The sequence below is a fragment of the Polypterus senegalus genome, chromosome 2, assembly GCF_016835505.1.
Source record: "Polypterus senegalus isolate Bchr_013 chromosome 2, ASM1683550v1, whole genome shotgun sequence".
Classification (NCBI taxonomy): domain Eukaryota; kingdom Metazoa; phylum Chordata; class Cladistia; order Polypteriformes; family Polypteridae; genus Polypterus; species Polypterus senegalus.
The window spans coordinates 155,980,500-155,990,647 of record NC_053155.1 but is presented as its reverse complement, the minus strand read 5'-3'; positions in this window follow the sequence as shown (position 1 = coordinate 155,990,647).

Sequence of the window (10,148 nt, the reverse complement as noted above, 5' to 3'; positions counted from 1 at the left end):
AATTTTATTAATTTTATTGTAATTATTCCATACAAATAAATCAATTTTTACAAAAAAAAAAAAATAGCATGAAAACAACTTAACCCCCACCCCTAAGAAAGAAAGCATGGCCAACGGAGTAAAACTTAAAGCTTGTAAACATACCTAAACTGATTAGTTTAAAAGGGTAATAGAGGTGAATGGAGAAGAAAAAGAAATGCGAAAAGAATTGCTTCCTCAGTGCTTTAAGAGCTTATTCTAAAATATTAACGATTAGATCCTGCCAGGTTTTGAAAAAATTCTGTACCGATCCTCTAACTGAGAATTAGATTTTGTCCAATTTCAAATAGTATAAAACATCGGTTTCCCACTGACTTAAAAGAGGAGAGTTAGGATTCTTCCAGTTTAGCAAAATAAGTCTGTGTGCCAATAGTGTAGTGAATGCAATCACAGTTTGTTTGTCCTTCTCCACTTTAAGCCCATCTGGAAGAACACCAAACACAGCTGTTAATGGGTTAGGAGAGATTGTGACACCAAGGCTGTCTGAAAGGCACTTAAAAATTTTGGTCCAAAATGATATTAATTTGCTGCAGGCCCACAACATGTGACTCAGTGAAGCTGGGATTTGATTGCAGCGTTTGCAGGTTGGATCTTGACCTGGGAACATTTTGGACAGTTTTAAGCGAGACAGATGTGCTCGATATAAAATTTTGAGTTGAGTAATTGTATGCTTTGCGCATATGGAGCTCGATTGAATTCTCTGCATTGCTACCTTCCACTCCTTTTCTGATATATTGATTAAGAGATCTTTTTCCCATTGTCCTCTTGGATCTTTGAAAGGGAGGGACTGTAAAATAATTTTATATATTGTAGAGATGGTGTCTAAGTCCTCGAAATTGAGCAATATTTTTTCCAGCCTGGAGGAGGGTGCAAGATGAGGAAAAGCGGGCAGGTTCTGTTTAACAAAGTTCCTAATTTGATAGTGAAAGAAATGTGTAGCTGAAAAGTTAAATTTGGATTGTAATTGTTCATAGGATGCAAAGATGTTGTCTGTATAAAGATCTCTAAGCAATTTAATCTCAAATCTTTTCCAGATATTAAAAAAAAGCATATGTTTGCAAGGGTTGAAAGAGGTGGTTCTCTTGCAGAGGTGCCACAGATAAAAGATTCTCATTCCTAAAATGCTTTCTACATTGGTTCCATATTCTGAGTGAGTGAAGCACTAATGGATTATTAGTAAAATGGCGATAACTTACATTTGTTGGGGCACAGAGCAGGGAATATAAAGAAGTACTGCAGGATTTTACTGTGTCTATTTGTGTCCATGTTTTTATAGCTTGTATGTTTGCTGCCCAGTAATAAAACTGAAAGTTAGGTAGAGCCATGCCACCTTCTGTCTTAGGTCTTTGTAGGGTCGCTCTTTGGATACGTGGATGTTTTGAGTTCCAAGTAAATGAGGTTATTGTTGAATCTAATTGCTTTAAAAAATGATTTATTGATGTATATTGGAATGTTTTAAAATAAAAAAGAAGCTTAGGAAGAATACTCATCTTAACAACGTTAATTCTTCCAGCTAGAGTTAGATGAAGGGTTGACTATCTATGCAAGTCTTGCTTAATTTTTTCCATACAGATGGCAAAATTTTGTTGATAAAGAGCTTTGTGTTTACTTGTGATGTTAACCCCTAGGTATTTAAATTGATCTGCAATCATAAATTGTAGGGTGTCTAATATTACATGCTTGAGAATTCAATGGAAAGAGTACATTTTTATTCAAATTAATTCTGAGACCAGAGATCTTTTGAAATTTTGTGAGTGCTGTTAAGACTGCAGGCATAGAATTTTGTGGGTCTGATATATACAGTACCATATCGTCTGCATATAGAGAGATTTTCTGTTCCAGTCCCTCTCTGATAATCCCCTTTATCTGATAAGTGTTTCGACAGTGAACCGCCAGTGGTTCAATGGCAATTGCAAATAGCAGTGGTGACAAGGGGCATCCTTGTCTGGTACCTCGTTTTAGTTTAAAGTAGTCTGAGCAAATGTTTTTAATACAGACTGAAGCTTCTGGATTGGTATACAGTAGTTTGATCCATGCACAAATGTTCGGGCCAAACCCAAATTTCTCTAATGTAGTGAAAAGGTACTGTCAGGGATGCCAGGGGCAACGATGCCGTGAGGGACCGGATGTGGGTCTGTGCCCACCCTGGATCACGTGGGGGCCGCCATCCTGGTTGCTTTGGGGGCCACGGGTTGAGGGCATGGAAGCCCCACCCTGTAGGGGCCCGTGGTCACCGCCAGGAGGCACCCCAATGCCTTGGGGACCTGTTCCTGGTGTGGCGGAAGTGCTGGGAGGAAGATTTAAGAGGAGACCCGGAGTGCTGCCGGGAGAACAGCCGCCACTTCCGCCACGCTGGGGCGTGGCCAATGAAGGAGTGTCGGAAATCACCTGGAGCTCATCCGGGAGGATATAAAAGAGGCCGTCTCCCTTCATTCAGTGCTGGAATAGAGTCGGATGGAAGAGGACGAGGCAAGAGAGGAGAGTGGAGGCGGCCCAAGAAGAGAAGACATTGCGTGGCCAGGACTGTGTTTGGGGTTTGTGCACTAACTGAACTGGGTCTGAGTGACCATTTACTTGTAAATAATTGTGTAAATAAACGTGTGATGGTATTTAACAACATGTCCACCTGTCTGTGTCTGGGTCGGCTCCACAGTATTTCCATTTAATCATGTCAAATGCTTTTTCTGCATCCAATGATAATAATATTTCTGGGGTGTTTGACTTTACTGGTGAGTATATTACATTAAACAGGCGTCGAAGATTTGAAGATAAGTGTTGACCCTTGATAAATCCAGTTTGATCTTGTGATATTATTGAAGGCAGCACTTTCTCCATCCTTCTAGCTATGATTTTTGAAAGTATTTTAACATCATTGTTCAAAAGTGAACTTGGTCTGTATGATGCACATTGTAATAAGTCCTTATTTTGTTTAGGAAAAACGGTGATTAATGCTTGGTGAAAAGTTTGAGGTAAAATTTGATTGTCTCTAGCTTCTATAAATGTTGCTAATAAAAGGAGAGCTAGCTGAGTGGAAAATTTCTTATAAAATTCTATAGGGTAGCCATCAGGGCCTGCTGCTTTCCCTCCTTGAAGTGACTTTATAGCAGCTAGTATTTCTGATAGCGCCAAAGGTTTTTCGAGTTCCTCCACACTAAGAGTGTCTATTTGTGGTATCTGTAATGTATCCAGAAATGCGTTAGATTGTGTGTTGTCTTCTTTAAACTCAGTAGAATATAAGGATTTATAGTAGTCTCTAAATGTGTACATTATGTTTTTATGGTCAATTATTTCATCTCCGTTTGTGTTGGTGAATGCTGGGATTGCATTGTGAACTTCTTGCTTATGAATTTATTGAGCTAAATGCTTATTAGCTTTCTCTCCATAATTCATAGTAGTGATGTCTTGATTTATAAATTAGTTGTTCAGTTTCTTTAGTTGTCAGGAGGTTGAGTTCTGAATGCAGAGCCTGCCTTTTCCTATGTAGAGCCTCGCTTGGACGCCTGGCATGTTCTTCATCTATTTTAGTAATTTTGCCTCTTAGCTCTGATACTTTCTTGGTTTCTAACTTATTCCTGTGGGAAAGATATGAAATAATCTGTCCTCTTAAGAAGGCCTTGAGAGTTTCCCAGAGTATTCCTGCAGACACCTCTGAGGATCTATTTGTCTCTAGGAAGAAACTGATTTGTTTGGATATGAATTCCGTACAGTTCTCATCTGCTAATAGAAGCGGGTTAAGACACCATCTGCAAGGTGAGAGTGTTGGGCATAATGACTTTAGCTCCAAGATCAGAGGTGCATGGTCAGAGATACCAATAGTGTCGTACTTACAAGATTTAATCGTAGGCAAGAAATTATTATCTATAAAGAAATAATCAATTCTTGAGTAGCAATGATGTACTGGTGAGTAGAACGAATATGTTCTTGAGTTTGGGTTTAGAAACCTCCAGGGGTCTGATAAGTTGTGGTCAGTTACAAACTGTGTAATTGTCTTAGCTGTGTTAGATGTCATCACCCCTGTGACAGGAGTCCTATCTAAGAGTGGGTTTAAAACACAATTAAAGTCCCCAGCCATTATAATTTTATGAGTGTTCACATTGGGAATGGATGCAAATACATTTTGCATGAATTCCTTATCAATATTAGGTGCATAAACATTTATCAAAATCACTTTACAATTAAATAAGTTGCCCATGACAATCACATATCTCCCTTCAGGATCAGATACTACATCTGATGCTACAAATGAGACTGTTCTATGTATGAAAATTCCCACTCCTCTAGTTTTCTTTGTAAAGCTAGAATGGAACATTTGGCCAGTCCAGTCTTTTTGCAGCTGGAACTGATCCTTGCTTAGTAAGTGGGTCTCCTGTAAAAATACTATTTTAGCTTTCAAACCTGTTAGGTTAGAGAATACTTTCTTTCTCTTTAATTTGTGATTCAACATTCCAGCTCACAAAATTAACTGTCCCATCATGGAGACATTGATTCTGAATTTTTGATGTCATTTTATAGTCTTAACTGGAAGTGAGACCACTTTAACCTTAATTTCCAATTTCCCCACAAGCTATTGCCATACAGCCTATTGTTACATTTATAGTTGTAATTATAAAGGTTAAAAGGATAGATTAGATATAGTCTGCTCTCTTTCTCTTCCTCCCTTATCCCCCCACCCCCCCATTTTGCCTCCCCACGTGAGGCTGGACCCCACTTTACAGAGTCCCGGTCCTCTGACATACCTAGAGACAGAGCATGTCCAAAGCAAAACAAGCACCCAGGCAGCGGCGTTTTAGGATTAAAAAGTAGAGATATCTATTGCCAATATAGTCTAAATACTATATGCCTAAATATAATTATTAACAAACTATAAGCATAAAATATAATCTTCAGCAATCTTAAAGTATTAAGATAATAAAAACCCAGGGAATGGTGTTAAAAGTGGTCCAGAATAAGCATAGTAAATCCAAATGCAATAATAACAGTAACAATAAACCAAGGGTATGATGTTAAACAGTCTCCTTTAGGGCAGAAAAAAAAAATTAATTTCTTCCACACACACATCTATAACTGTAAGTAAAACATAAACAGAAAGCATCCGAGTAATGAAAAGAATGTATAATTATAATATCCATATCATTACAAGTGCATGAGACAGCAGGTGATATCTACAGTACTTGCCATGTCATGACAGGATGTGACTCACTATTGTGTTTCAAAAAAGTGTAGGGATCAGCTTCCTTAATTCCTTGTCTGCTTGTTCCTTGCTGGTGAAGACATAGAATTGTCCTTGCAATTTCACTTTCAGTTTGGCAGGATGCAAGAGGCTGTATTTGATATCGGCTTGCCGTAACTGCTGTTTAATGTTGTAGAAGGCTGCACATTTAGCAGCTGCTGCCGGAGAGAATCTGGGAAAATACGAATGTGGTTATTTTCAAATATAATCTCCTGCTTGTGTCTGAGACGTGCCATCACATCTAGCTTAAATAATAATCTCTCGAAGCGGGCAATAAAAGACCTAGGTCTAAAGGTATTAGATCCGCATATGCAATAAGCTTCTGCTATCTCGGTATCTGATTTAAATTCTTCTCCAGTTATTTTAGAGAAATGTTCAACTGCGAATTTCACTGGGTTTGGACTTTCACGATTCTCAGGTAGACCTTCGATTCTAATATTATTCCTTCTGCATCCATCTTCCAGAGCAGCAAGTCTGCCTCAGTTTCTTGCATTCATTATTCGCAGCTGTAGCTTTTCCATCGGCGTTAGATGCCAGTTTTTCCACTGTTTCAATTCGGGTTGTGAATGTCTGCTTAACGTCATCCAGCTGATCAGCAAGTTTCTTCAGTTTAGACGTATTTTCTTGGATGTGTTCCTCAATTTTCCCCAGCATACCTTTTATAGGTCGCATCAAAACGATTGTATAGACGCATTTCCAGTTCTTTAATATCTTTCTTCATATTTTTCTGAAAGTCTTTCTTAATCTCACTTATGGCCGTGGCCAATGTTGTGATCATTTCCTTCAGTTCAGAGGAATCGTTTCGGCTTTCATGCTCCACAGGTGGAGTGGCAACCCCGGTTACAGCCAATGTTTCAGGCTCGCGAGGAATGAATGCAAGCTCGGATGGCAAGGCTATTTCAGGCTTCATGTGATCTACTGGAATCAGCGAGCTCTCATGACCTGAATCACTTGCACCTTTGCTTCCATTTTTCTCTCAACTGGAGAATTTACAGTGGAGAGGGGTCCTGGGAAGTCTGTGCATTCGCCTGCCTGTTCCAGGTCAGTCTCTGAAAGGCCGTACCTCGCACTTGGGCTTAGGCTTGATGTCTGTCTAGTCTAGGATATAGCTTTAAGTTTCTTTTCAAGTTCTTTCTGACCCCCTTTCTTGTTACTCATGTGTATATATTGTAGTGGAAACCCCTCAGGTCAGGTAAATACAGGATACCTCAAAATAATAAGAAATAAGTGAAAAAAATAAAGCCGCTGCAAACGGAGCTCAGCTTCAGACGTCCATCTCCCATAACAGACGAGACCAACTCCCAGCAGTTGACTTTTTAAGGTAGATGTATAAAGAAGAGCATACATGCCATGAACTAAAAAAATTAAGTACTGTAGATCCTGTTTTTCAGGTGCTCTGACTTCAGTAAACTCTTTCAATGCCTCCCATAGCAGGCTACACCCTGCTATTATTACATGTAACAAAAAATCGTCTTAACAGTATTCCACTGTCTATAGTGGAGGTATTAAACACACCAGAAAGCAGGGTTGCCCTGCAGAACCTAAGTGGTATACAATGGATGAGATGACACATTATGTGATAGTACTTTGCCAACAGCAGAGAATATGCCAAGAGCTTCAGAGAACTGGTTTATAGGAAGGCAAGGAACAAGAGCATCCATGCCTTTAAGCCATTCAACAAAAGCCTTATTCCAAATGAAAAGGTCCTTTGATAATCCTCCCCCACCTCATTCATAAACTTACAGGTACACATAAGCATCTCTTCAGAATGTCAGTTTTACTATAGATTGCTTCTTAATGCTGACACAAATGTTTTCTTCAACATGCAATTGCAATCCAGAAAAAAACCTGCAACACATTAAAAAACATATGAAATTTGCATCTCAACAAAATATTAAGTCATCTGTTCATTTTTTATTTCATATCTTCTGTTCTTTGAAGATTTGTTCTCTGTAGCATAACATACATCCATCCTCTTCCACTTATCCAAGACTGGGTCGCAGGGGCAGCAGCTTGAGCAGAGATGCCCAGACTTCCCTCTCCCTGGCCACCTCTTCTAGCTCTTCTGGGGGAATCCCGAGGCATTCCCAGGCCAGCCAGGGGACATAGTCCCTCCAGCATGTCCTGGGTCTTCTCCGGGGCCTCCTCCCGGTTAGACGTGCCCGGAATACCTCACCAGGGAGGCGTCCAGGAGGCATTCTGATCAGATGCCCGAGCCACCTCATCTAACTCCTCTTGATGCAGAGGACCAGCAGCTCTACTCTGAGCCCCTGTCAGATGACTGAGCTTCTCACCCTATCTTTAAGGGAAAGCCCAGACACCCTGCGGAGGAAACTCATTTCAGCCGCTTGTATTCACAATCTCATTCTTTCGGTCACTACCCATAGCTCATGACCATAGATGAGGGATCAGCTCCTTTTTCACCACGACAGACCAATGCAGAGCCCGCATCACTGTGGACGCCGCACCGATCCGCCTGTCGATCTCACGCTTCATTCTTCCCTCACTCGTGAACAAGACCCCGAAATACTTGAACTCCTCCACTTCAGGTAGGATCTTGCTCCCAACCCTGAGAGGGCACTCCACCCTTTTCCGGCAGAGGACCATGGTCTTGGATTTGAAGGTGCTGATTCCCATCGAAGCCAGTTCACACTCAGCTGTGGACCGATCCAGAGAGAGCTGAAGATCACAGCCTGATGAAGCAAACAGGACAACATCATCTGCAAAAAGCAGTGACCCAATCCTGAGTCCACCAAACCGGACAACCTCAACACCCTGGCTGTGCCTAGAAATTCTGTCCATAAAAGCTAGGAACAGAATCGGTGACAAAGAGCAGCCCTGGCAGAGTCCCAACTCTCACTGTAAACGGGTTTGACTTACTGCCGGCAATGTGGACCAAACTCTGACACCGGTTGTACAGAGTCCAGACAGCCCTTATCAGGGGGTCCGGTACCCCATACTCCCGGAGCACCCCCCACAGTTTTTTTGACCACCTTGGTGACCTCAGTCCCAGAGATGGGGGAGCCCACCTCCGAGTCCCCAGGCTATGCTTCCTCATTGGAAGGCATGTTAGTGGGATTGAGGAGGTCTTCCAAGTACTCCCCCACTGACCCACAACATCCCTCCCATGGCCGAGTTTTTGCCTCAGCAACCACCGAAGCCGCATTCCGCTTGGCCTGCTGGTACCCATCAGCTGTCTCCAGAGACCCACAGGACAAAAGGGTCCTATAGGACTCTCTTCAGCTTGATGGCATCCCTCACCACCGGTGTCCACCAACTGGTTCGGGGATTGCCGCCATGACAGACACTGACCACCTTACGGCCACAGCTCCGGTCAGCCACCTCAACAATAGAGGCACGGAACATGGCCCATTCGGACTTAATGTCTCTCACCTCCCTTGGGACCTGGTTGAAATTCTGCCGGAGGTGGGAGTTGAAGCTACTTCTGATAGGGGACTCTGCCAGATGTTCCCAGCAGACACACAACACGTTTGGGCCTATCAGGCCTAACCGGCATCCTCACCCACCATCGAAACCTACTCACCACCAGGTGGTGATCAGTTGACAGCTCCGCCCCTCTCTTCACCTGAGTGTCCAAGACATGTGGCCGCAGGTCCAACGACACGATCATCAAACTGAGGCCTAGGGTGTCCTGGTGCCAAGTGCACATGTCAACACCCCTATGCTTGAACATGGTGTTCGTTATGGACAATCTGTGACAAGCAGAGAAGTCCAATAACAAAACACAACTCAGGTTCAGATTGTGGGGGCCATTCCTCCCAATCACGCCCTTCCAGGTCTCACTGTCATTGCCCACGTGAGCATTGAAGTCTCCCAGCAGTATGAGGGAGTCCCCAGAAGCATAACAATGTAACATTATTATTAGTAAGAAGTGGGAAGATGATTTTATCATTGTATGAGCTAAAGAATTTTGAGTGAACAGTAGTATTGTCTTGCTGAAGATCCAACTTAGCAGAATGTGACTGGTGTATGCGGATCTTGAAAAAATAAAAAAATAAACTGAAAATGCAGACCACACAAGAAGCACAGTACTAATTCTTCTTTTTAATAACCACATCTCTGATGCAAAACTAAGCTCCAAATTGCATTCTACCCCCACAGTAGTTCTCATAATTTTTATGTTTTTTTTTTAATTTACTGCTCAGTGACTTAAAAGAATGTATGACTCTCCTTAACAACATATTAATACACTAAAAAAGATTACATCATTTAATAAATTTTGTTTTTTGTTCTCTTTTATAAAAGACCATTTACTTTATCCTGGTACATTATGGTAGAAAAAACTGCAGTAAACAAGAACAGAATGTGGCAGAAAGAATATGAACATGTACTGTTGGATTCCCAGAATTTAAATATGCAAAAGGAGAATGTGATGGTGTTGCTGCTGTTGCCTTAGTGGTCAGAAATAACAAGTGAAACTAACAAGTTAACTCCAAAATTATCTAAAGTAGAATGCTTTATTGATAAATAGTTGTATTTATAAATTTTGATTAAAGATTAATAAGGGATTAAACAATACAGTTCATACAGGTCTCACAACTGTACTAGAATTTCTTAAGGATATATACCTCTTGCTACAATACATTTTGCCCTTGGTTTCAGCATTGCATCTCCTACTGTGAAACATAATTCTTTGGTGTTATTAAAGGATTTTTAAAAATTATCCAGTTAAAGAATCCTGGAATTCTTCTTTATCTTTACATTAAGGTTTTCATCGGAACACAATGTAAAAACATCCACATTTTTTCTATTTATACTTAAATGATTTCAATACTGAACTTGCTTTAGTTTGGTCAGTCAGTCAGTCAGTCAATTTGTACAATTTTATAATATGAACAAATGGGCACTGTGTCTTTAT